The sequence below is a fragment of the Macaca nemestrina genome, chromosome 5 (assembly GCF_043159975.1).
Source record: "Macaca nemestrina isolate mMacNem1 chromosome 5, mMacNem.hap1, whole genome shotgun sequence".
In the NCBI taxonomy this organism is placed as follows: Eukaryota; Metazoa; Chordata; class Mammalia; order Primates; family Cercopithecidae; genus Macaca; species Macaca nemestrina.
Window position 1 is genome coordinate 102,938,575 of NC_092129.1, and position 25,230 is coordinate 102,963,804.

At 37.2% G+C, this 25,230-nt stretch overlaps 1 protein-coding gene across 1 annotated transcript in view; it reads left to right on the top strand.

Annotated features, from left to right (window-relative positions):
* Positions 1 to 25,230, top strand: part of LOC105495831 (malic enzyme 1) — a 229,187-nt gene that overhangs the window by 134,596 nt on the left and 69,361 nt on the right. The gene's annotated exons all lie outside the window — the stretch shown is intronic.

Below are 25,230 nucleotides of genomic sequence, written 5' to 3' on the forward strand. Positions count from 1 at the left end.
AAATATTCTTCTCCAAGAAATGTGTTTGGTTAAGAACTTAATCTTTTTCATATATTAGCTCAAATTTTAACCTTCTTCTGCATTTTACCCTGACTACCCTATGTAATACTGAAACCTGTCCCATCTTCTCCCCACCCAGGCTCTCCTGATCACCCTTGTTTTGATCTACTTTTCCTTTTTTAAAATATCACTTATTACCATTATTCATTTATTATGTTTATGCTTATTGTGTGTTTCTTCCACTAGAAGGTTTACTCTCAAGGACAGGGATCTACTTTGTTCATTTTATGTATCAATGCTTGGCACAGAGTAGATAAACAATAAATATTTGTTGAACTGAATTGAGATACTCAAAGGCAGGCCACGTAAGACAATGTGAGTGGTTTTGCAGAAATCTTTCACCATTACTAGAAAATTATTTCATTTAAACATGCCTTATTTTTATTGAATTACTAGCATCATTTTTATGTGGAAAGGAGAGCCATCAGCACATGGTTAGTGATGAATGCCCGATTGTCTCAGGTCCCAGGAGCAGATTATCCCTCAAGGAATTAGAAGTTAGTTCTAAAGTTAGCATGTTACATAGAGTAATCTAATGACACTTTAATGCAAGTTGGTAGTAAATATTGTTTGAGCTGATATATGTCAAAGTCTCATTATTTAAAGCTACAACAAAATTTGTGTAAAATTTGCCATAATCAAAATGTAAAAACAAAATAATCATTCCTATTGCCAAGATGATCACATTCTGGCTAACTCAGTTTTCCATGATTTGACTGTTACTGTTATTTCACTAACTATAAAGTAAGCCAGAATTAACACAGTTTGCCATGTTTTTTATTTAACTATGATGTAGTGATTAATTCTCAAGAGTGTTTTTCTTTGTGGTGTCCACAGATGGTGACCCACTTTTTTCATATCCTCATTAAAATAATATCATATTCTGCATATACATGGTAAAAATGCCACATTTGTGAATAGAAAACAAAAAAAAAGCCACTGTTAAATTTTTCTTGACCAATATTGTTAGATTGGGATGTGTAGAAATTTAGATGGAAAGAAAGGCTCATCCTAATGAGCACATGTTGGAATGGTGTTTGTTGCCTGGGACAGGTTTGCAGTCCATTTCTTCAGAGGTGTCATAGAATGACATTTCCTAATTCGGTTAATTTGCCATAGTTTGGAGCCTGACTCTCAGCTCAGGAAGTTTAGAAATCTAATTTTGACAGCTTGCAAAACCCATATCTCAGGTGCATGTGATAAGTAAAACCTGCACTTTGGAGTCAATCCTCAGCTCCACCAACTAGTACATTTGTAACCTTGGAAAAATTACTTACCTTCCCCAAGGCTTAATTTTCTTGCTTGTAAATTGGGGGAAATAGTAATAGTACCTTCAATAGTACCTTTAGACAGTTGTTATGATGATTGAGAGAAAATATATAAAACAAATTACTTTTATCAAGTGCTATAAATAGTAACTATAATTTTTATTTTTCAGGAAGGATTACTAGGGTCAATAATTTAGTTAAAAGGTATAGGCTGGCACATTTGGCTTAATATTAAATGGAGCATTTAATAGTTAGAATTGTCCCCAAATAAAATAATGTATATGAAAGTACTTGTGCATAAAAATTACTCAGAGGTTGTTATTCCTTATTGTTTCTGTTGTTAATATTATTTATGAACTCTCCATCACTCTAAGAACATGGACAGATGTGCTTAAAGATATAAATATTTCTACTTTCATGTGAGATGATGGATTAGAATGAAATGTCTCTAAAGTATTCCAACTTTAGGATTCTATGAAAGTGCTAAAAAAAATCGTACTTTGTTTCAACATTCAGGACTGGTTGTTTCATAAAATTCAGTGATTCAGCCATGCTTGTGATCATTATGAGTCAGTTGAAATTGATCATCACAATATATTTGACCCAGAGGAATAAACTTCTCTTTCAACATTGTAAATTATTTTGTTTTGCATAACAAAACAACTTTAATAAACTTCAGTAAACTTTAGCTTTCCCTTGCTACCCAAAGTTTATTTCATAAAGAGCTCAAGGGACAATTAGCAAAGTAAATAATTCAAAAGAAAAAGAAGTTCACAAAAAGTTTTTATTTGCCTTGCATCCTATTCCCTATGCTACATATTAATTGTACAATTAGCTTCAAAGTAAGTTTGTAGTAAAAATTACTTTCACAATAAAAAAGGTACATAGATACAAGCAACTATCAAATTAACTTTGCAAAGAATAAGATGTGGGTTTACATAAGCCGTTTATGCCAATTGACTAGACCAGTTCTCAACTCTCTCTTTTGTTGAAACATCTGTATCAGTATCATCTGATTGTATTCTAAAGCAGATATGGAAATAATTTATTCTTCTTGGGTCTCTTCTATGACCCCATTATTGTCCTGTGCATTTATCTTAAGAGCAGATTCATTATTAAATCTATCCAGACAATTCATCTATCATGTCCTTGATCCATTTCCATAACCATAACCCAGTTTCTATAACCATAACCCAACTTGACCTTTTTATATCTTTACACCATGTCAGTAACTTCTGATTTTCTTTAGGATCACATTAATAAGTATTCAGGAACTTACCTTTACCCCGCTATTGACTGTATTCACCTACATTTAAATACCTTTGTGATCTGGCCCATGCACTTCACTTTCCTGTCTTGCCATCCTCCACCCTTCCATGTATCCTTTACACCATTGTATAAATAAATAGTTTTAGTTGCCTGTGCATGTCATTGTTCTGTCACACTTCTCCTCTGTATAAACTGCTCCTTCTTCCCCTAGTGTTTTTGCTTATTTAATTCATGCTTATCTTTCATCACTCTAAATATCTAGACTGGATTAGAGAAGTTTTCTGTATAGTATCCTAGCATGTATACACTAAAATAGCATGCATCACACTGTATTGCAATTATATTTATTTATTTGTCTTAGCATTAAGTCATCAATATATTAGAGGTCAGGGCCTCGTTCTTTTCTGTCTCCTTTATAATATATGTTGTTACTGTGATACTTCGTTTTAATAACTTGCAGTTCAGGAGTACATGTGCAGGTTTGTTATATAGATAACCTTGTATGATGGGGGTTTGTTGTACAGATTATTTCATCACCCAGGAACTAAGCATAGTACTCGTTAGTTACTTTTTTTGCTCCTCTACCTCCTCCCACCCTCCTCCTCTAAGTAAGCTGCAGTGTCTGTTTTTCCCTTCTTTGTGTTCACATGTTCTTATAATTTAGCTTTCCACTTATAAGTGAGAACATGTGGTAATTTGTTTTCTGTTCTTGCATTAGTTTGCTGAGGATAATGGCCTCCAGCTCCATCCATGTTCCTACAAAGGACATAATCTCATTCTTTTTTAAGGCTGCATAGTATTTCATGGTGCTTATGTACCACATTTTCTTTATCCAGTCTTCTATTGATGGGCCTTTAGGTTGATTCCATATCTTTGCTATTTTGAATAGTGCTGGAGTGAACACACATGTGCATGTGTCTTTGTGGTACATTGATTTATAGTCCTTTGGGTACATACACAGTAATGGGATTGCTGGGTCGAATGGTAGTTATGTTTTTCGCTCTATGAGGAATCTCCACACAGCTTTCCACAACATGTGAACTAATTTACACTCCCATCAGCAATGTATAAGTGTTTCCTTTGCTCTGAAACTACACCAGGATCTGTGTTTTTTGATGTTTGATTAATAGCCATTCTGACTGGTGTGAGATGGTTATCTCATTATGGCTTTGACTTGCATTTTTCTAATGATCAGTGATATTGAACTTTTTTCATATGTTCGTTGGCCGCATATATATCTTCTTTTGAAAAGTATTTGTTGGCCGGGCATGGTGGCTCGCGCCTGTAATCCCAGCACTTTGGGAGGCCGAGGTGGGTGGATCACCTGAGGTCAGGAGTTGAAGACCAGCCTGGCCTACGTGGTGAAATTCCGTCTCCAGTAAAAATACAAAGATTAGCCAGGCATGATGGTGGGTGCCTGTAATCCCAGCTATTCGGGAAGCTGAGGCAGGAGAATTGCTTGAGCCCAGGAGGTGGAGGTTGCAGTGAGCTGAGCTGAGATCGTGCCATTGCACTCTAGCCTGGGCAACTAAGCACAACTCCATCTCAAAAGAAAAGAAAAGAAAAATATTTGTTGATGTCCTTTGCCTACTTTTAAGTGGGATTGTTTTTTGTTTGTAGATTTAAGTTCCCTGTAGATAATGGATGTTAGACCTTGTCAGATGCATAGTTTACAAATATTTTCTCCCATTCTGTAGGTTCTTTGTTTACTCTGTTGATAGTTTCTTTTGCTGTGGAGAAGCTCTTTAGTTTAGTTAGATCCTATTTATAAAGTTTTGCTTTTGTTGTGATTGCTTTTGGCATCTTTGTCATGAAATCTTTGCCAGATCCTATGCTCAGAATGATATTTCCTAGGTTATTTTCCAGGGTTTTTATGGTTTGGGGTTTTATATTTTAGTCTTTATTGAGGTGATTCTTGTATATGGTGTAAAGGAGTCTCAGTTCAATCTGTATATGGCTAACCAGTTATCTCAGCACCATTTATTGAATAGGGAGTCCTCTCCCCACTGCTTGTTTTTGTCAGCTTTATTGAAGATTAGATGATTGCCTGATACCAAAACCTGGCAGAGAACCAACAGAAAAAGAAAACTTCAGGCCAATATCCCTGATGAACATTGATGCAAAAATCCTTGATAAAATATTGGCAAACCAAATCCAGCAGCACATCAAAAAGCTTATCCACTGCAATCAACTCGTTTTCCTCCCTTTCATCCCTGGGATGCAAGGTTGGTTCAACATACACAAATCAATAAATGAAATCCATCACATAAACAGAACTAAAGACAAAAACTGCATGATTATCTTAATAGAAGCAGAACAGGCCTTCGATAAGATTTGACATCCTTTCATGTTAAAAACTCTCAGTAAACTAGGTATTGATGTCACATATCTCAAAATAATAAGAGCCGTTTATGACAGACCCACAGCGCATTTCATACTGAATGGGCAAAAGCTGATTACCCTTGAAAACTGGCACAAGTCAAGGATGCCCTCTCTCACCACTCTTATTCAACTTAGTATTGAAAGTTCTGGCCAGGGCAATCAGGCACGAGAAAAAAATAAAGAGTATTAAAATGGGAGGAGAGAAAGTCAAATTATCTCTGCTTGCAAACAACATAATCCTATACTTAGAAAATCCCAAAGTCTCAGCCCAAAAGCTCCTTAAGCTGATAAGCAACTTCAGCAAAGTCTTAGGATGCAAAATCAGTATGCAAAATTCACAAGCATTACTATACACCAAAAATAGACAGAATGCCAAATCATGAATGAACTCCCATTCGCAATTGCTACAAAGAGAATAAAATATCTAGGAATACAGCTAACAAGGGAAGTGAACGACCTCTTCAAGAAGAATTACAAACCACTGCTCAAGGAGGTAAGAGAGGACACAGACAAATGAAAAAACCTTCTATGCTCATGGATAGAAAGAATCAATATTGTGAAAATGGTCATACTGCCCAAAGTAATTTATAGATTCAGTGCTATTCCCATTAAACTACCATTGACAGTCTTCACAGAACTAGAAAAAGCTACTTTAAAATTCATGTGGAACCAAAAAAAAAGCCTGCATAGCCAGGAAAATCCTAAGCAGAAAGAACAAAGCTGGAGGCATTACACTACCCTACTTCAAACTATACACAAGGCTACAGTAACCAAAACAGCATGGTACTGGTGGAAAAAAAAAAAAAAAAAACAAAAACAGATACATAGACCAATGGAACAGAATAGAGATCTCAGAAATAAGACCACACATCTCTAACCATCTGATCTTCAATAAACCTGACAAAAACAAGCAATGGGGAAAGGATTCCCTATTTAATAAATGGTTCTGGGAAAACTGGCTAGCCAGATGCCGAAAACTGAAACTGGACCCCTTCCTTACACCTTATACAAAATTTAACTCAAGATGGATTAAAGACTTAAATGTAAAACACAAAACTATAAAAACCCTAGAAGAAAACCTAGGTAATACCATTCAGGACATAGGCATGGACAAAGATTTCATGACAGAAACATCAAAAGCAATTGCAACAAAAGCAAAAATTGACAAATGGGATCTAATTGAACTAAAAAGCTTCTGCACAGCAAAAGAAACTATCATCAGAGTAAACAGACAGCCTACAGAATGGGGAAAATTTTTGCAATCTCTCCATCTGAGAAAGGTCTAATATCCAGGATCTTCAAGGAACTTAAACAAATTTACAAAAAAACAAAAAAACAAAACAAAACAAAAAACGCACAACCCCATCAAAAAGTGGGCAAAGGACATGAACAGACACTTCTCAAAAGAAGACATTTATGTGGTCAACAATCAAATGAAAAAAAGCTCAACATCACTTATTGTTAGAGAAATGCAAATCAAAACCACAAAGAGATACCATCTCATGCCTTTCAGAATGGTGATTATTAAAAAGTCAAGAAACAATAGATGCTGGTGAGGCTGTGGAGAAATAGGAACTCTTTTACACTGTTGGTGGGAATGTAAACTAGTTCAACCATTGTGGAAGACAATGTGATGTTTCCTCAAAGATCTAGAACCAGAAAAGCCATTTGACCCAACAATCCCATTACTGGGTTTATACTCAAAACAATATAAATCTTTCTATTATAAAGATACATGCAAGCATATGTTCATTGCAGCACTATTCACAATAACAAAGATAGTGAATCAACCCAAATGTCCATCAATGATAGACTGGATAAAGAAAATGTGATACATATACACCATGGAATACTATGCAGCCATAAAAAGGAATGAGATCATGTCCTTTGCAGGGACATGGATGAAGCTGGAAGCCATTATCCTCAGCAAACTTACACAGGAACTCGTAAGTGGGAGATGAACAATGAGAACACGTGGACACAGGGAAGGGAGGAACACACACTGGGGCCTGTCAGGGGTGCGGGGGCAGGGAGAGCATCAGGATAAACAGCTAACGCATGCAGGGCTTAATACTTAGGTGATGGGTTGATAGGTGTAGCAAACCACCATGGCACATGTTTACCTATGTAACAAACCTGCACATCCATCACATGTATCCTGGAACTTAAAATAATATTTTTTAAAAAAGATTAGATGGTCACAAGTGTGCAGCCTTATTTCTGGACCCTCTACACTGTTCCATTAGTCTCTTTGTTTGCTTAGGATTGCCTTGGCTATTCAGGCTTTTTCATGGTTCCGTATGAACTTTACAATAGCCTTTTCTAGTTATGTGGAGAATGTAATTGATAGTTTGATCGGAATAGCGTTTAACCTCTAAATTGTTGGGCAGTATGGCCATTTTAATGATATTGATTCTTCCTCTTCACAGGCATGGAATGTTTTTCTTTTTGTTTGTGTTGCCTCTGATTTCCCTCTGCAGTGTTTTGTAGTTGTTAATATAGAGCTCTTTCAACTCTGGTTAGCTACATTGCTAGGGTTTTTTAATTCATTTTATGGCAATTGTGAATGGGATTGAGTTCCTGATCTGGCTTTCAGCTTGGCTGCTGTTGGTGTATTTTTATGTGCAGGTACTTTTATATCCCTTAGGTAGCAAGGGAGAGCTAAAGTTTATTGATGTATATTAATGTTATTTTCTTATGCAAAAGAAAGTAATTTAAAATGTTGAATGAGGAGTCTATTCCTCTGAGTTAAATATGTTGTGATGATCAATTTCAACTGACTCATAATGATCACAGGTATCACTGAATCACTGAATTTTATGATACAACCAGTCTTGAATGTTGAAACAAAATACAACTTTTTAGCACTTTAATAGAACTCTGAAGTTGGAACACCTTAGAGATGTTTAATACAGGTGATTTTTATACATTGATTTTGTATCCTGAAACTTAGCTGAAGTTGTTTATCAAATGAAGGAGCTTTTGGACTGAGAAAATGGGGTTTACTAGATATAGAATCATGTCATCTGCAAACAGGGACAGTTTGACTTCCTTTCTTCCTAATTGGATGCCTTTATTTCTTTTTCTTGGCTGATTGCTCTGGCCAAGACTTTCAATACTATGTTGAATAGGACTAGCGAGAGAGGACATCCTTGTCTTATGCCAGTTTTCAAGGGGAATGTTCCCAGCTTTTACTCATTCAGCATGATGTTGGCGGTTGGTTTGTCATAAATGGCTCTTATTATTTTTAGGTATGTTCCTTCAATACATAGTTGATTGAGCATTTTTAACATGAAGGGATGTTGAATTTTATCGAAAGGCTTTCTGCATATATTGAGATAATCATGTGTTTTATCTTTAGTTCTGTTTATGTGATGAATCACATTTATTGACGTGTGCATGTTGAACCAACTTTGTATCACAGGGATGAAGCTTACTTGATCGTAGTGGAGTAACTTTTTGATGTGCCGCTGGATTCAGTTTGCAAGTCTTTTTTTCTTTTCTTTTTTTTTTTTTTTTTTTTTGAGTATTTTTGCATCAGTGTTAATCAGAGATATTGGTCTGAAGTTTTTGTTGTTGTTGTGTCTCTGCCAGGTTTTGGTATCAGGATGATGCTGGCATCATAGAATGAGGAGGAGACTCTCCTCAATTTTTTGGAATAGTTCCAGTAGGAATGGTACCAGCTCTTCTTTGTACATTTGATAGAATTTATCTGTGAATCTTTCAGTTCCTGGGCTTTTTTGGGGGTGGTAGGCTATTTATTACTGATTCAATTTTGGTGCTCATTAATGGTCTGTTCAGGGGTTCAGTTTCTCCCTGGTTTAGTCTTGCGGGGGTTTATATGTCCAGGAATTTATCCATCTCTTCAAAGTTTTCTAGTTTGGGTGCATAAAGATGTTCATAATAGTCTCTAGTGGTTATTTGTGTTTCTGTGGGATCAGTGTTGACATCCCCTTTGTTGCTTCTAATTGTGTTTATTTGGATCTTATCTCTTTTCTTCTTTATTAATCTAGCTAGCAGCCTATCTGTCTTATTAATTTTTTTCAAAGAACCACTCCTGGATTTGTTAATCTTTTGAATAGTTTTTCATGTCTTAATTTCCTTCAGTTCAGCTCTGATTTTGGTTATTTCTTGTCTTCTTCTAGCTTTGGGGTTGGTTTATGGAGGCTGGAGAATTGCTCGAACCCAGGAGGCAGAGGTGGCAGTGATCTGAGATTGTGCCATTGCACTCCAGCCTGGGCAACAAGAGTGAAACTTCCATCTATCTTAAAGAAAAAAAAAATAGATTTCTTGAATTGTATTTCAGTGTTCTTCCAACTCTCAATGATCTTCATTCCTATCCATATTCTGAGTTATATTTCTGTCATTTCGGTCATCTCAGCCTGGTTAAGAATCCTTGCTGGAAAACTCTGTGGTCATTTGGAGGACAGAAAATACTCTGGCCATTTGAGTTGCTCAAGTTCTTGCTCTTTTTTTTCTCATCTCTGTGTTTGAGTGTTCCTTTAACTGCCATGTAGATTGAGTACAGTCAGTAGAATTCTTTTCTAGATGTCTCTAGAGGGCTGAGCCTTTGTGCAGAGTCTTTATTTCTAGCTGTCTTCTTGTCTTTGATTTCACATGGGGGTATGTTACCAAAGTATTTTTTGGTGTTGAAGTTTTGGAGTGTGATCCAGTAGGGGGCACTTAAGCATAATGGTCAGTAGGTAGGCTCTTAATCACGTGGCTCCTCTATATTTACCCACAGCTGCAGCCGTGATCCCTCTTAATGCTCTGAAAGTGGGTTCCTCTCCTATTTGAATGCTGGCTACAGATTGCAACTTGGCACTCTGGGACTGCACGCCACAGCTCTGGAGCAATCTCAGTGTTTATGTTCCCTCTCCGACTTGGAAACAGCAATGGTTGTTTCTGAGGGTCTTTCACTTCCCCTTTTCTTCTGGAGCTCTACCCCAGAGAGATGTGGCGCTGCAATGTATCAGTGTAATTGGCCTGGGATAGGGAGACTGCGCTGCCTATTGATGAGCAGGGGGTAACTGTGGGAGACAGATTGGCCTCCCCTCCTTAGGGTAACTGCAGCTTGCTGGAGATGTGGATGAGGCATGAGATTGGCCTCCCCTCCTTAGGGTAACTGCAGCTTGCTGGAAATGTGGATGAGGCACTTAGGGTCTTTGCTCCTTACCAAGTCTGAGGACAACAGGGGCAGTACCGCTGCAGAGGCAGTGGCAGAAGGGCTTTTAGTTGCCCCTGGGTGCTCCACGTCCAAGAATTGTTTAGCTGCTGGGAGTGTTCAGCCAGGGGTTGGGCAGCTGCAATGCTGGCCTGAGCAGGGGACTCTGCTTGTTTTGGAGCAGGGGATCAAGGGCTCATCAGGAGGAGAGACCGCTCTCCTCTCTGTTTGGTGACCGTGGGTGCTGCAAGCTTGGATAGAATACTTATTAGGTGGTCAACAACTGGTTGTTGAATGAGGGCTGAGGTAAAATCTTAGAGTTGGAATGTCAGAGATGGTGTGTCTGAAAACTCTGTAACCTTAAGGGAATTGGATGATTACCTGAAATTAATTCAGAATTCTGGATGAAATCGTGTTTCTTTTTTCCTATGGATTTACAGTGTAAAATTAGCAGTTCTTAACAAATGAGCAAAGCATACATAGAGTAGTTGTATATTTGTCCAGTGTTTTTGGAAAAGTATTGTGTATGTATTTCAGTGACATAAGAATTTCTTGCATAGAAAGTAAAAGTTTAGCCTCATGCATGTCCTATACTTAATATATAATTTAATATGCAAACATTTATGTTGTTTTCTGGTTACAAATAGTTGAGGATAATACCAACCTTAGCCCTATCTTAGTTTTCTTATTTAAACTCTGGATTAGACTATAACTGTAGTCTCTGCCTAGAAGTATTTATAGCTAATATTAATCTCAAATGCACACAGGTAGTAAATAGATGCTACAACTAAATGCAAAAGAAAAATTAAAATGAGTATAGTAGCTCACTTCAGTGATATTTTTTATAAAACTGACTCTGGAGAATTTTTATGTTAGAGATGTCATTTGGAAATAGGAATTGGGCAAAAGAGAAATTGAGGAGATATCCTGAAACGAAGGCAAATGTAGTGAAACAACTGAGTCAGAAGCAGATATATTATGACAGCTCCTTTCACTTAGTTCATTTCACCCCTTTCTCCATCCCACACATTTATGCAATTGATTTCCTGGGCAAAATTCATTTCTATTCTATTCAGTTTATTTTTTTTTTTGTCCTGGTTAAAGTGTTAGGCACGACTGAATCTTCAGTTTCAGTAAAACATACCTAAATACCTAAATAAAAATTTTGCCTATGGGAAATTGTAGTATTATTTCACCCATATGCAATATCTAAAGTAGGCAAAATCATAGAAACAGAAAGTAGAAACAGAAACTAGAAAGTGGTTGCCAAAAGCTGGGGGAAGAGAGGAGGGAGAATTAGTATGGGTATAGAGTTTCAGTTTTGCAGGATGAAAAAGTTCTAGAGATCTGTTGTACAATGTTGTGGATATACTTAACATTCCTGAACTGTACACTTAAAAGTGATTACGATGGAGGTAGCTTCCAAGATGGCCGAACAGGAACAGCTCCGGTCTGCAGCTCACAGTGAGATCGATGCAGAAGATGGGTGATTTCTGCATTTCCAACTGAGGTACCTGGTTCATCTCATTGGGACTGGTTGGACAGTGGGTGCAGCCCATAGCGGGTGAGCCGAAGCAGGGTGGGGTGTCGCCTCACCCGGGAAGTGCAAGGGGTCAGGGGATTTCTCTTTCCTAGCCAAGGGAAGCTGTGAGTGTCTGTACCTGGAGGAGTGGTATGCTCCTGCCCAAATACTGTGCTTTTCCCACGATATTCACAGCTGGCAGACCAGGAGATCCCCTCCCATGCCTGGCTAGGTGGGTCCCACACCCATGGAGCCTTGCTCACTGCTAGCACAGCAGTCTGAGATAGACCTGGGACACTGAAGCTTGGTTTGGGGAGGGGCGTCTGCCATTGCTGAGGCTTGAGTAGGCAGTTCTGTGCTCACAGTGTAAGCAGAGCGGCAGGGAACCTCAAACTAGGCAGAGTCCACCACAGCTCAGCAAGGCCTATTGCCTCTCTAGGTTCCACCTCTGGGGGCAGGGCATATATGAACAAAAGGCAGCAGACAGCTTCTCCAGACTTAAATGTCCCTGCCTGACAGCTCTGAAGACAGCAGTGGTTCTCTTAGCACGGCATTTGAGCTCCGAGAACAGACAAACTGCCTCCTCAATTGGGTCCCTGACCCCTGTGTAGCCTGACTGGGAGATACCGCCCAGTATGGGCCGACAGACACCTCATACAGGTGGGTGCCCCTCTGGGATGAAGCTTCCAGAGGAAGAATTAGGCAGCAATATTTGCTGTTCTGCAGCTTCTGCTGGTGATACCTAGGCAAACAGGGTATGGAGGGTACCTCCAGCAAACTGCAATGTAACTGCAACTGAGGGGCCTGTTAGAAGGAAAACTAACAAACAGAAAAGAATAGCATCAACATCAACAAAAAGGACATCCACACCAAAACCCCATTCATAGGTCCCACCATCAATGACCAAAAGTAGATAAAACCACAAAGATGGGTAGAAACCAAAGATGGAATTTTCAAGGCTGAAAATTCCAAAACCCATAACATCTCTTCTCCAAAGGAACACAACTCCTTGCCAGCAAGGGAACAAAACTGGATGGAGAATGAGTTTGATGAATTGACAGAAGTAGACTTCAGAAGGTCAGTAATAACAAACTTATCTGAGCTAAAGGAGCATGTTCTAATCCATTGCAAGGAAGCTAAAAACCTTGAAAAAATATTACATGAATGGCTAACTAGAATTACCAGTGTAGAGAAGAGCTGAAATGATGGAGCTGAAAACCACACTACAAGAACTTCATGAAGCATACACAAGCTTCAGTAGCCAATTTGATCAAGTGGAAGAAAGGATATGAGTGATTGAAGATCAAATTAATGAAATAAAGCAAGAAGACAAGATTAGAGAAAAAAGAGTAAAAAGAAACGAACAAATCCTCCAAAAAATATGGGACTATGTGAAAAGACCAAATCTACATTTGAGTGGTGTACCTGAAAGTGACAGGGAGAATGGAACCAAGTTGGAAAACACTCTTCAGGATATTATCCAGGAGAACTTCTCCAACCTAGCAAGGCAGGCCAATATTCAAAATCAGGAAATACAGAGAACACCACAAAGATATTCCTCAAGAAGAGCAACCCCAAGACACATAATTGTCAGATTCACCAAGGTTGAAATGAAGGAAAAAATGTTAAGGGCAGTGACAGAGAAAGGTTGGGTTACCCACAAAGGGAAGCCCATCAGACTAACAGTGGATCTCTCTGCAGAAACCCTACAAACCAGAAGAGTTTAGGGGCCAATATTCAACATTCTTAAAGAATTGTCAACCCAGAATTTCATATGCAGCCAAACTAAGCTTCATAAGTGAAGGAGAAATAAAATCCTTTACAGAAAAGCAAATGCTGAGAGATTTTGTCACCACCAGGCCTGCCTTACAAGAGCTTCTGAAGAAAGCACTAAACATGGATAGGAACAGCTGGTACCAGCCACTGCAAAAACAGGCCAAATTGTAAAGACCACTGACGCCAAGAAGAAACTGCATCAATTAATGGGTGAAATAACCAGCTAGCATCATAATGACAGTATCAAATTTACACATAACAATTTTAACCTTAAATGTAAATGGACTAAATGCCCCAATTAAAAGACAGACTGGCAAATTGGATAAAGAGTCAAGACCCATTGACATACTGTATTCAGGAGACCCATCTTACATGCAAAGACACACGTAGGTTCAAATAAAGGGATGGAGGAAGATCTATAAAGCAAATGGAAAGCAAAAAAAAAAAAAAAAAAAAAAGCAGGGGTTGCAATCCTGGTCTCTGATAAAACAGACTTTAAACCAACAAAGATCAAAAGAGACAAAGAATGCCATTACATAATGGTAAAGGGATCAATTGAACAAGAAGAGCTAACTATCCTAAATATATATACACCCAATACAGGAACACCCAGATTCATAAGGTAAGTTCTTAGAGACCTACAAAGAGACCTAGACTCCCACACAATAATGGTGGGAGACTTTAACACCCAACTGTCAATATTAGATCAACAAGACAGAAAATTAACAAGGACATCCAGGACTTGAACTCAGCTCTGGACCAAGCGGACTTAACAGACATCTACAGAACTCTCCACCCTGAATCAACAGAATATACATTCTTCTCAGCACCACATCACACTTATTCTAAAATTGACCACATAATGGGAAGTAAAACACTTCTCAGTAAATATAAAAGAACAGAAATCACAACAAACTGTCTCTCACACCACAGTGCTATCAAATTAGAACTCAGGATTAAGAATGACACTCAAAACCGCACAACTACATGGAAACTGAACAACCTGCTCCTGAATGACTACTGGGTACATAACGAAATGAAGGCAGAAATAAAGATGTTCTTTGAAACCAATGAGAACACAGACACAACATACCAGATTCTCTGGGACACATTTAAAGCAGTGTGTAGAAGGAAATTTATAGCATTAAATGCCCACAAGAGAAAGCAGGAGAGATCTAAAATTGACACTGTAACATCACAATTAGAAGAATTAGAGAAGCAAGAGCAAACATATTCAAAAGCTAGCAGAAGACGAGAAATAACTAAGATCAGAGCAGAACTGAAGGAGATAGAGGCAGACCAAAACAAACTTTAAAAAATCAATGAGTGCAGGAGCTGGTTTTTTGAAAAGATCAACAAAATAAACCACTAGCAAGACTAATAAAGAGGAAAAGAGAGAGACACGATAAAAAATGGTAGAGGGGATATCAGCACCGATCCCACAGAAATACAAACTACCATCAGAGAATAATATAAACACCTGTGTGCAAATAAACTAGAAAATCTAGAAGAAACAGATAAATTCCTGGACACATACACCCTCCCAAGACTAAACCAGGAAGAAGTTGAATCAATTTCAACTTGTTGAAACTTGTTGAACTTGTTGAACAACTTGAAACTTGTTCAACTTCTTGAAACAATAACAGGTTCTGAAATTGAGGCAATAATTAATAGCCTACCACACAAAAAAGTCCAGGACCAGATAGATTCACAGCCAAATTCTACCAGAGGTACAAAGAGGAGCCGTTACTATTCCTTTTGAAACTATTCTGATCAATGGGAAAAGAGGGAATCTTCCCTAACTCATTTTATGAGGCCAGCATCATCCTGATACTAAAGCCCGGCAGAGAAACTACAACAACAAAAAAAGAGAATTTCAGGCCAATATCTCTGATGAGCATTGATGTGAAAATCCTCAATAAAATACTGGCAAACTGAATCCAGCAGCACATCAAAAAGCCTATGCACCACGATCAAGTCGACTTCGTCCCTGGGATGCAAGACTGGTTCAACATATGCAAATAAATAAACGAAATCCATCATATAAACAGAACCAATGACAAAAACCACATGATTATCTCAATAGATGCAGAAAAGGCCTTTGACAAAATTCAACAGCCCTTCATGCGAAAAACTCTCAATAAACTAGGTATTGATGGAATGTATCTCAACATAATAAGGGCTATTTATGACAAAACCACAACCAATATCATACTGAATGGGCAAAAACTGGAAGCTTTCCCTTTGAAAACTGGCACAAGACAAGGATGCCCTCTCTCACCACTTCGATTCAACGTAGTATTAGAAGTTCTGGCCAGGGCAATCAGTCAAGAGAAAACAATAAGGGGTATTCAAATAGGAAGAGAGGAATTCAAATTGTCTCTGTTTGCAGATGACATGATTGTATATTTAGAAAACCCCATCATCTCAGCCCCAAATCTCCTTAAGCTGATAAGCAACTTCAGCAAAGTATCAGGATACAAAATCAGTGTGCAAAAATAACAAGTATTCCTATACACCAATAACAGACAAACACAGAGCCATGAGTGAACTCCCGTTCACAATTGCTACTCAGAGAATAAAATACCTAGGAATACAACTTACAAGGGATGTGAAGGGCCTCTTCAAGGAAAACTACCACTGCTCAAGAAAATAAGAGAGGGCACAAACAAATGGAAAAACATTCCATGCTCATGGATAGGAAGAATAAATATCATGAAAATGGCCTTACTGCCAAAGTAATGTATAGATTCAATGCTATCCCCATCAAGCTACCACTGACTTCCTTCACAGAATTAGAAAAAAACTACTTTAAATTTCATTTGGAACCAAAAGAGTCCACATAGCCAAGACAATCCTGGGCAAGAAGAACAAAGCTGAAGGCATCATGCTACCTGACTTCAAACTTTACGACAAGGCTACAATAACCAAAACAGCATGGTACTGGTACCAAAACAAATATATAGACCGATGAAACAGAACAGAGGCCTCAGAAATAACACCACACATCTACCACCATCTGATCTTTGACAAACCTGACACACACAAGCAATGGGGAAAAGATTCCCTATTTAATAAATAGTGTTGGGAAAACTGGGTAGCCATATGCAGAAAACTGAAATTGGACCCCTTCCTCACATCTTATACAAAAATCAACTCAAGATGGATCAGAGACTTAAATGTAAGACCTAGGACCGTAAAAATCCTAGAGGAAAACCTAGGCAATACCATTCAGGACATAGGCATGGGCAAAGACTTGGTGTCTAAAACACCAAAAGCAATGGTAACAAAAGCCAAAATTGACAAATTTGATCTAATTAAACTGAAGGGCTTCTGCACAGCAAAAGAAACTATTATCAGAGTGAACAGGTGACCTACAGAATGGAAGAAAATTTTTGCAATCTATCCATCTGAGAAAGGGCTAATATCCAGAATCTACAAAAACAAATTTACAAGAAAAAAGCAAACAACCCCATTAAAAAATGGGCAAAGGATATGAACAGACACTTCTCAGAAGAAGACATTTATACAGCCAACAGACATATGAAAAAATGCTCATCATAACTGGTCATTAGAGGAATGCAAATCAAAACCACAATGAAATACTATCTCACTCCAGTTAGAATGGCAATCATTAAAAAGTCAGGAAACAGCAGATGCTGGAGAGGGTGTGGAGAAATAGGAATGCTTTTACACTATTGTTGGGAGTGTAAATTAGTTCAACCATTGTGGAAGGCAGTGTGGCGATTCCTCAAGGATCCAGAACTAGAAATACCATTTGACCCAGCAATCCCATTACTGGGCATATACCCAAAGGATTATACATCATTCTACGATAAAGACACATGCACATGTATGTTTACTGCTGCACTATTCATAATGGCAAAGACTTGGAACCAACCGAAATGTCCATCAATGATACACTGGATTAAGAAAATGTGGCACATATATGCTCTGGAATACTATGCAGCCATAAAAATAGGATGAGTTCATGTCCTTTGCAGGGACATGAATGAAGCTGGAAACCATCATTCTCAGCAAACTATCACAAGATCAGAAAACCAAACACCACATGTTCTCACTCATAAGTGGGAGCCAAACAATGGGAGTACACGGACACAGGGAGGGGAACATCACACACCGGGGCCTGTGGCAGGTATGGGACTAGGGGAGGGAGAACATTTGGAGAAATACCTAATGTAGGTGACAGGTTGATGGGCACAGCAAACCACCATGGCATGTGTATTACTATGTAACAAAACTGTACGTTCTGCACATGTAACCCAGAACTTAAAGTATAATTATAAAAAAAGATTATGATAAGATTAGTGTTACATATTTTTTACCGTAATAAAAATGTTTTTAGTATTCACTGATGAAAATTTTCATAAAAACAGTTTCTAAAGGATTGTTGAAATATTCAGTGTTATATACTAACATGTTTTATTATTTTTACAGTTCATATAAAGTGCTTGGACTAGTGCCTATAGTAAGTGCTTAATAATATTATGATTGAATACATAACATCTACTTTCCAAAGCAATTTGATGCTTTCTTTTTAAGCTGTTTTTACTGAAAGGGTACTTGCACTGTAACTCAAAATGATCTGATGTAGTTCATAAAGGCTATTTATAGTCATAGAGCACTGTGAGGCTACAAGGAAAATTTTAATATAAATATACATTCTTCAGGAATATTTTATGCTTTGTAACGACTAATTTTCCTTGAAATAGCCAGCCTGCTCCTGTGTTTATCACTTGTTTGTGTTTTTCTCTTAAACGTTATAAATGCAAAAGAATTGCTTTCAAGTATGCCTTTTATATACTGCTGACTACTCATAAATATTAGGTATTAAAAAGGATATTTTCTTCTAATTTAGATATAATGAGAAGGTAACTTAATTTGAATTCATTGTTTCTTAATATTTAAAAATATCTTTTTAAGTGTAAGAATAAATAATTGATATGTATTCAAATATTAGCATGGATTGAATCTTCAGGAATTGAAGAATGATTTTAACTATTGACATGAAGAGAGAAAAATAGAAAAGTGAAGGAAGCATTTTTTTTCTCATTTTGACTATGACACATCAAAACACCCACCTGGTCTCTTCCATCAGTGTTAATAACAAGAGTCACAGTTAGTACATTTGTTAGTTATGTACCACGCCCAGTTCTAAATGCTTTAAATTATTTTTATTCTCAAAACAACTAGGAGATACTTACAATTATTTATCTTAATTTTTCAGGGTAAGAAAACAGAGGCACAGAGTAACTTAGTATAGCTCCAATCAGAAAGTGGCAGTCTGAGACTGAAATCCAGACTCTCTGGCTCCAGAGCCCATACTTTTAATCAGTACACGACACTCCTGTCTTATTTAAAGAAATCTAATTCAGATATGTCAAGTGCAAACAGGATGGCATCTCTAGTACATTCTGAATGGGTGAAAATAGAAATGACAATGACTGTATGCTTTTGGCTGAATTTTAAACATGAAGATAAGCTGTACCCAAACAACTGTAAAAAACAACTATGGAAAACTCGGTTATTCAGTTGAAAATTATGCATTCTCCTCTTTTCCTAAACATAACTTCCCTAAAAAAGACAAAACAGTTTGATAATCTTTTATCGTATTTGAAATTCAAACAAATGGGAAATTTATGTGAATTCAATAGAAGATTCATTCAACGACATTCCAAATCCTGCTATTTCTTGTACACTTCAGGTGCACTCCCACCTCAGGGTCTTTGCTTTTGCTGTTCTCTTGAACCTGAAAACTCTTCTAGGTGTCTCCATGCCTTTCTTTATCCCTCTCTCCTCTTCTGCAAGTCTTTACTAACTTGTCACCTTCTCAGTGAAGACTTCCCTTCAACATTTGCATATCTCACAGTGGCTTTCTCCTTCTTCCTTCTTTACAGAACATATCACCTTATAACATGGTATATAGTTTACTTATTCTTATTTATTATCTGTCTTCAACAAGTACAATAAAAACTCTATAAAGGTAGGGATTTTTTTTTTTTTGTCTATTTTGTTTACTGCAATATCCCCAGAGTCTGATTGCAAGAAAGCACTCACTATAATTTGTTAAATGTATTCACTTTATCTCTGGTTTCAAAGTAGTTTACATTAAGATTTATCTGACAGTCTAGTAGCATTAAAGCTTTTATGCTTTTTGATGCAGGCAAAAGAACAAAAGAGAGAAAAACCAATCCATTTTGTTTTGAATAGTCCCTAATACACATACATTTTCAATAACTGTTAAATATATATTATACTCTCCTGGTTAAGGTTGTTGTATTAATCAGTTTTATAATATATTATACCCCCATTCACTTATTTTCAGTCTAATGTTAAGAAAAGACAAAACAGGAAAACAGATCATCATATCAAAAAGATACCTGCACTCATATGTTTATCGCAGTGCTATTCACAATGGAAAAATCATAGAATCAATCTAAGTGTCCATCAACAGATGATTGGATTTTTAAATGTGATAAATATATACCATGGAATACTATGCAGAGAGATTATTTACTTCTTCTTTTCCTGTTTGGATACCTTTTATTTCTTTCTATTGCCTGGTTGATCTGGCTAGGACTTGCAGTACTATGTTGGATAGGAGTGGTGAGAGTGAGCATCATTGTCTTGTTCCTGTTTTTAAGGAGAATGCTTTCAGCTTTTGCCAGTTTAATATGATATTGGCTGTAAGTTTGTCTTAGATGGCTCTTATTATTTTATGCCTAGTTTGTTGAGGTTTTTTATAATGAAGGGATGTTGGATTTTATTGAAAGTTTTTTCTGCATCTATTGAGATGATCATATGGTTTTTGTTTTTAAATCTGTTTATGTATTCCAAGAATAAATCCTCCTTGATCATGATGTATTAACTTTTTATGTGCTGCTGGATTTGGTTTGCTAGTATTTTGTTGAGCATTTTTGCATATGTGCTTATCAGTGATACTGGTCTGTAGTTTTCTTTTATTGTTGTGTCTTTGCCAGGTTTTGGTAGAAGGATGATGCTGGCTTCATAGAATGAGTTAAGGAGGATTGCCTGCTCCTTCATTTTTTTGGAATAATTTCAGTAGAATATGGACCAGCTTTTCTTTGTACATCTGGTAGAATTTCACTGTGAATCCATTTGCTCTGGGTTTGGGGGGGATTTTTTTGGTTGGTAGGGTTTTTATTGCTAATTCAATTTTGGAAGTTAATATGGTCTTATTAGGGTTGCAACTTTTTCCTGATTCAATCTTGGGAGGTTGTGTGTTTCTGGGAATGAATCCATTTGCATAGAGGTGTTCATAATAGTCTCTGAGAATCTTCTGTGTTTCTGTGGAATTGGTTGCAATGTCACCTTTGTTGTTTTTGATTGTGCTTATTTGGTTCTTCTTGCTTTTTCCTTGTTAATCCAGCTAGCAGTCTATTGATCTCGTTCCCTCTTTCAAAAAAACAACTTTTGAGGTCATTGATTTTTTGTATGTAATTTTGGGTCTCAATTTCATTCACTTTTGCTCTGATTTTAGTTATTTATTTTCTTCTACTAGCTTTAGGGTTAGTTTGTTCTTGTTTCTCTAGTTCCTCTAGGCATGATGTTAGATTGTTAATTTGAGAGCTTTCCAAATTTTGATGTGGCAAGATTAGGGAAATTTTCTTGAATTATTCCCTCAAATCTATTTTTCACATTGTTTACTTTTTCTCCTTTTCTCTCAGGAATGCCAATAATTCCTAGATTTGGTTGCTTTATATAATCACATATTTCTTTAAGATTTTCTTAATGTTTGGGGATTTTTTGTTTGTTTTTTTGTTTTTGTTTTTTACTTCAAGTTCTGGGATACATGTGCAGAACATGCAGGTTTGTTACATAGGTATACATGTGCCATGGTGGTTTGCTGCACCCATCAACCCATCATCTAGATTTTAAGTCCTGGATGCATTAGGTATTTGTCCTAATGTTCTCCCTCTCTTTTCCCCCTACCCACTGAGAGGTCCTGGTGTGGGATGTTCCCCTCCCTGTGTCCATGTGGTCTCATTGTTAAATTCCCACTTATGAGTGAGAAAATGCAGTGTTTGGGTTTTCTGTTCCTGTGTTAGTTTTCTGAGAAAGATGGTTTCCAGCTTCATCCATGCCCCTGCAAAGGACATGAACTCATCATTTTTTTATGACTGCATAGTAATCCATGTTGTATATGTGCCACATTTTCTTTATTCAGTCTGTCATTGATGGACATTTGGGTTGGTTGCATGTCTTTGCTATTGTGAATAGTGCTGCAGCAAACATACATGTACATGTGTCTTTAGAGTAGAATGATTTATAGTCTTTTGGATATATACCCAGTAATGGGATTGCTGGGTCAAATGGTATTTCTGGTTCTAGATCCTTGAGGAATCGCCACACTGTCTTCCACAATAGTTGAACTAATTTATACTCCCACCAACAGTATAAAGTGTTCCTATTTCTCCACATCCTCTCCAACATCTGCTGTTTCCTGACTTTTTAATGATCGCCATTCTAATTGGAGTGAGATGGTATTGTGGTTTTGATTTGCATTTCTCTAATGACCAGTGATGATGAGCTTTTTTCATGTTTGTTGGCCACATAAATGTCTTCTTTTGAGAAGTGTCTGTTCATATCCTTTGCCCACTTTTTGATGGAATTGTTTGTTTTTTCCTTGTAAATTTGTTTAAGTTCTTTGTAGATTCTGGATATAGCCCTTTGTCAGATGGATAGATTGCAAAATTTTCTCCTATTCTGTAGGTTGCCTGTTCACTGTGATAATAGTTTCTTTTGCTGTGCAGAAGCCCTTCAGTTTAATTAGATCCCATTTGTCAATTTTGCTTTCATTGCAATTGCTTTTGGTGCTTTAGTCATGAATTATTTGCCCATGCCTGTGTCCTGAATGGTATTGCCTAGGTTTTCTTCTAGGGTTTTTATGGTTTTAAGTTTTACATTTATCTTTTTTCTTTATTTGTCTGCCTTGATTAGTTCAAAAGACTAGTCATCAAGTTCTGAAATTCCTTGTTCTATAGGGCCTAGGCTATTGATGAAACTTTCAATTATATTTAGAAATTCCTTAAGTGAGGTTTTCAATTCCAGAAGCTCTGATTTTTTTTTTTTTTTTTTAAGTTGTATTATCTCTTCCTTCATTTTCTGGATTTTCTTATAAGTTTCTTTGTGCTGACTGAGAAAATTTGGTGTTTAGTTTTCTATTTTTTCTCTCTTTTCTCTTTCTCTCTCTCTCTCTCTATTTATTTTTTTATTTTTTTAGACAGAGTCTTACTCTGTCACCTAGGCTGGAGTGCAGTGGCACAATGTTGGCTCATTGCAACTTCTGCTTCCCAGATTCACGTGATTCTCATGCCTCAGCCTCCTGAGTAGCTGGAATTACAGGCTCCCACTGCCACACTTGGCTAATTGTCGTATTTTTAGTAGAGACGGGGTTTCACCATCTTAGCCAGGCTGGTCTTGAACTCCCGACCTCTAGTGATCTGCCCACATTTGCCTCCCAAAGTGCTGGGATTACAGACGCGAGCCACCATGCCTGGCCAGAAGTTTGGGTTGATTTCCAACCTTGTTTTTACATTTTCTTTTTATTATTATTATTATACTTTAAGTTCTAGGGTACATGTGCACAGCATGCAGGTTTGTTACATATGTATACATGTGCCATGTTGGTGTGCTGCACCCATTAATTCGTCATTTACATTAGTTGTATCTCCTAATGCTATCCCTCCCCCCTCCTTCCACCCCATGACAGGCCCCGGTGTGTGATATTCCCCACCATGTATCCAAGTGTTCTCATTGTTCAGTTCCCACCTGTGAGTGAGAACATGCAGTGTTTGGTTTTCTGTCCTAGGGATAGTTTGCTGAGAATGATGGTTTCCAGCTGCATCCATGTCCCTACAAAGGACATGAACTCATCCTTTTTTATGGCTGCATAGTATTCCATGGTGTATATGTGCCACATTTTCTTAATCCAGTCTGTCACTGATGGACATTTGGGTTGGTTCCAAGTCTTTGCTATTGTGAATAGTGCTGCAATAACCATACGTGTGCATGTGTCTTTATAGCAGCATGATTTATAATCCTTTGGGTATATCCCCAGTAATGGGATGGCTGGGTCAAATGGTATTTCTAGTTGTAGCTCCTTGAGGAATCGCCACACTGTCTTCCACAATTGTTGAACTAGTCTCCAGTCCCACCAACAGTGTAAAAGTGTTCCTGTTTCTCCACATCCTCTCCAGCACCTGTTGTTTCCTGACTTTTTAATGATCATCATTCTAACTGGTGTGAGATGGTATCACATTGTGGTTTTGATTTGCATTTCTCTGATGGCCAGTGATGATGAGCATTTTTTCATGTGTCTGTTGGCTGCATAAATGTCTTCTTTTGAGAAGTGTCTGTTCATATCCTTCACCCACTTTTTGATGGGGTTGTTTGATTTTTTCTTTTAAATTTGTTTGAGTTCTTTGTAGGTTCTGGATATTAGCCCTTTGTCAGATGAGTAGATTGCAAAAATTGTCTTCCATTCTGTAGGTTGCCTGTTCACTGTGATGGTAGTTTCTTTTGCTGTGCAGAAGCTCTTTAATTAGATTCCATTTGTTAATTTTGGCTTTTGTTGCCATTGCTTTTGGTGTTTTAGACATGAAGCCCTTGCCCATACATATGTCCTAAATTGTATTGCCTAGGTTTTCTGCTAGGGTTTTTATGCTTTTAGTTCTAACATTTAAGTCTCTAATCCATCTTGAATTAATTTTTGTATAAGGTGTAAGGAAGGGATCCAGTTTCAGCTTTCTACATATGGCTAGCCAGTTTTCCCAGCACCATTTATTAAATAGAGAATCCTTTCCCCATTTCTTCTATCAGGTTTTTCAAAGATCAGATGGTTGTAGATGTGTGGTATTATTTCTGAGGGCTCTGTTCTGTTCCGTTGGTCTATATCTTTGTTTTGGTACCAGTACCATGCTGTTTTGGTTACTGTAGCCTTGTAGTATAGTTTGAAGTCAGGTAGCATGATGCCTCCAGCTTTGTTCTTTTGGTTTAGGATTGTCTTGTCAATAAGCCCTGAAGTAAAAATTAGTTTAGATAATGTAAGAGGATATAGAAAGAGTACCTAATAAGTAATGTTGTTGGATGAGTTATCAGAGATGATGTCTCACTTATCTCTTCTGGCTTTTGTAGAAAGAATGATTTAGTAGTAATTGTTCTTTTTTAAGTGCCAAGCCACATGAAATTAAGATTTGAGGCATATTTTTGCTCACTTTATTCATTTTCATTCACTATAGACCCATGATGTTTTGAAAAGTTATATTAAACATCCATAAAATTTTACCATGGCATAAGTCTTCCTAAATGTGCATATATATTTGAAAAGCTTTGAAGTATTTTTTCACAAGGGAATAGTTTATGTTCAAAGACTTGGATAGCTATCCTAAACACCTTTAATGTGCTAGATATATGATCTTTTCTTAGCATGCTCTTCAATATTTTTGTAAAGTTAGATACAGAACTGCAGAACAATATAGTAGACTTCATTTTATTTGTGAGATGGTTGTTAAAGCAAGTTGACAATAATAAAAATGATTTTATTAGTCCTCAACAGGGATTAAATATTCTCCCTTTTAATGTCAATTAATTTATTCCTTCAACAAATATTGAGTATTTGCCATATGGCAGCTTTTGTTCTAGGCACTGCAGATACAAATATATTATTATGAATATATTCAGACTCACCTGCACAGCTATATCAACTAATACCTAATTATATGTTCATGGTGAGGCAAAGGCTATAA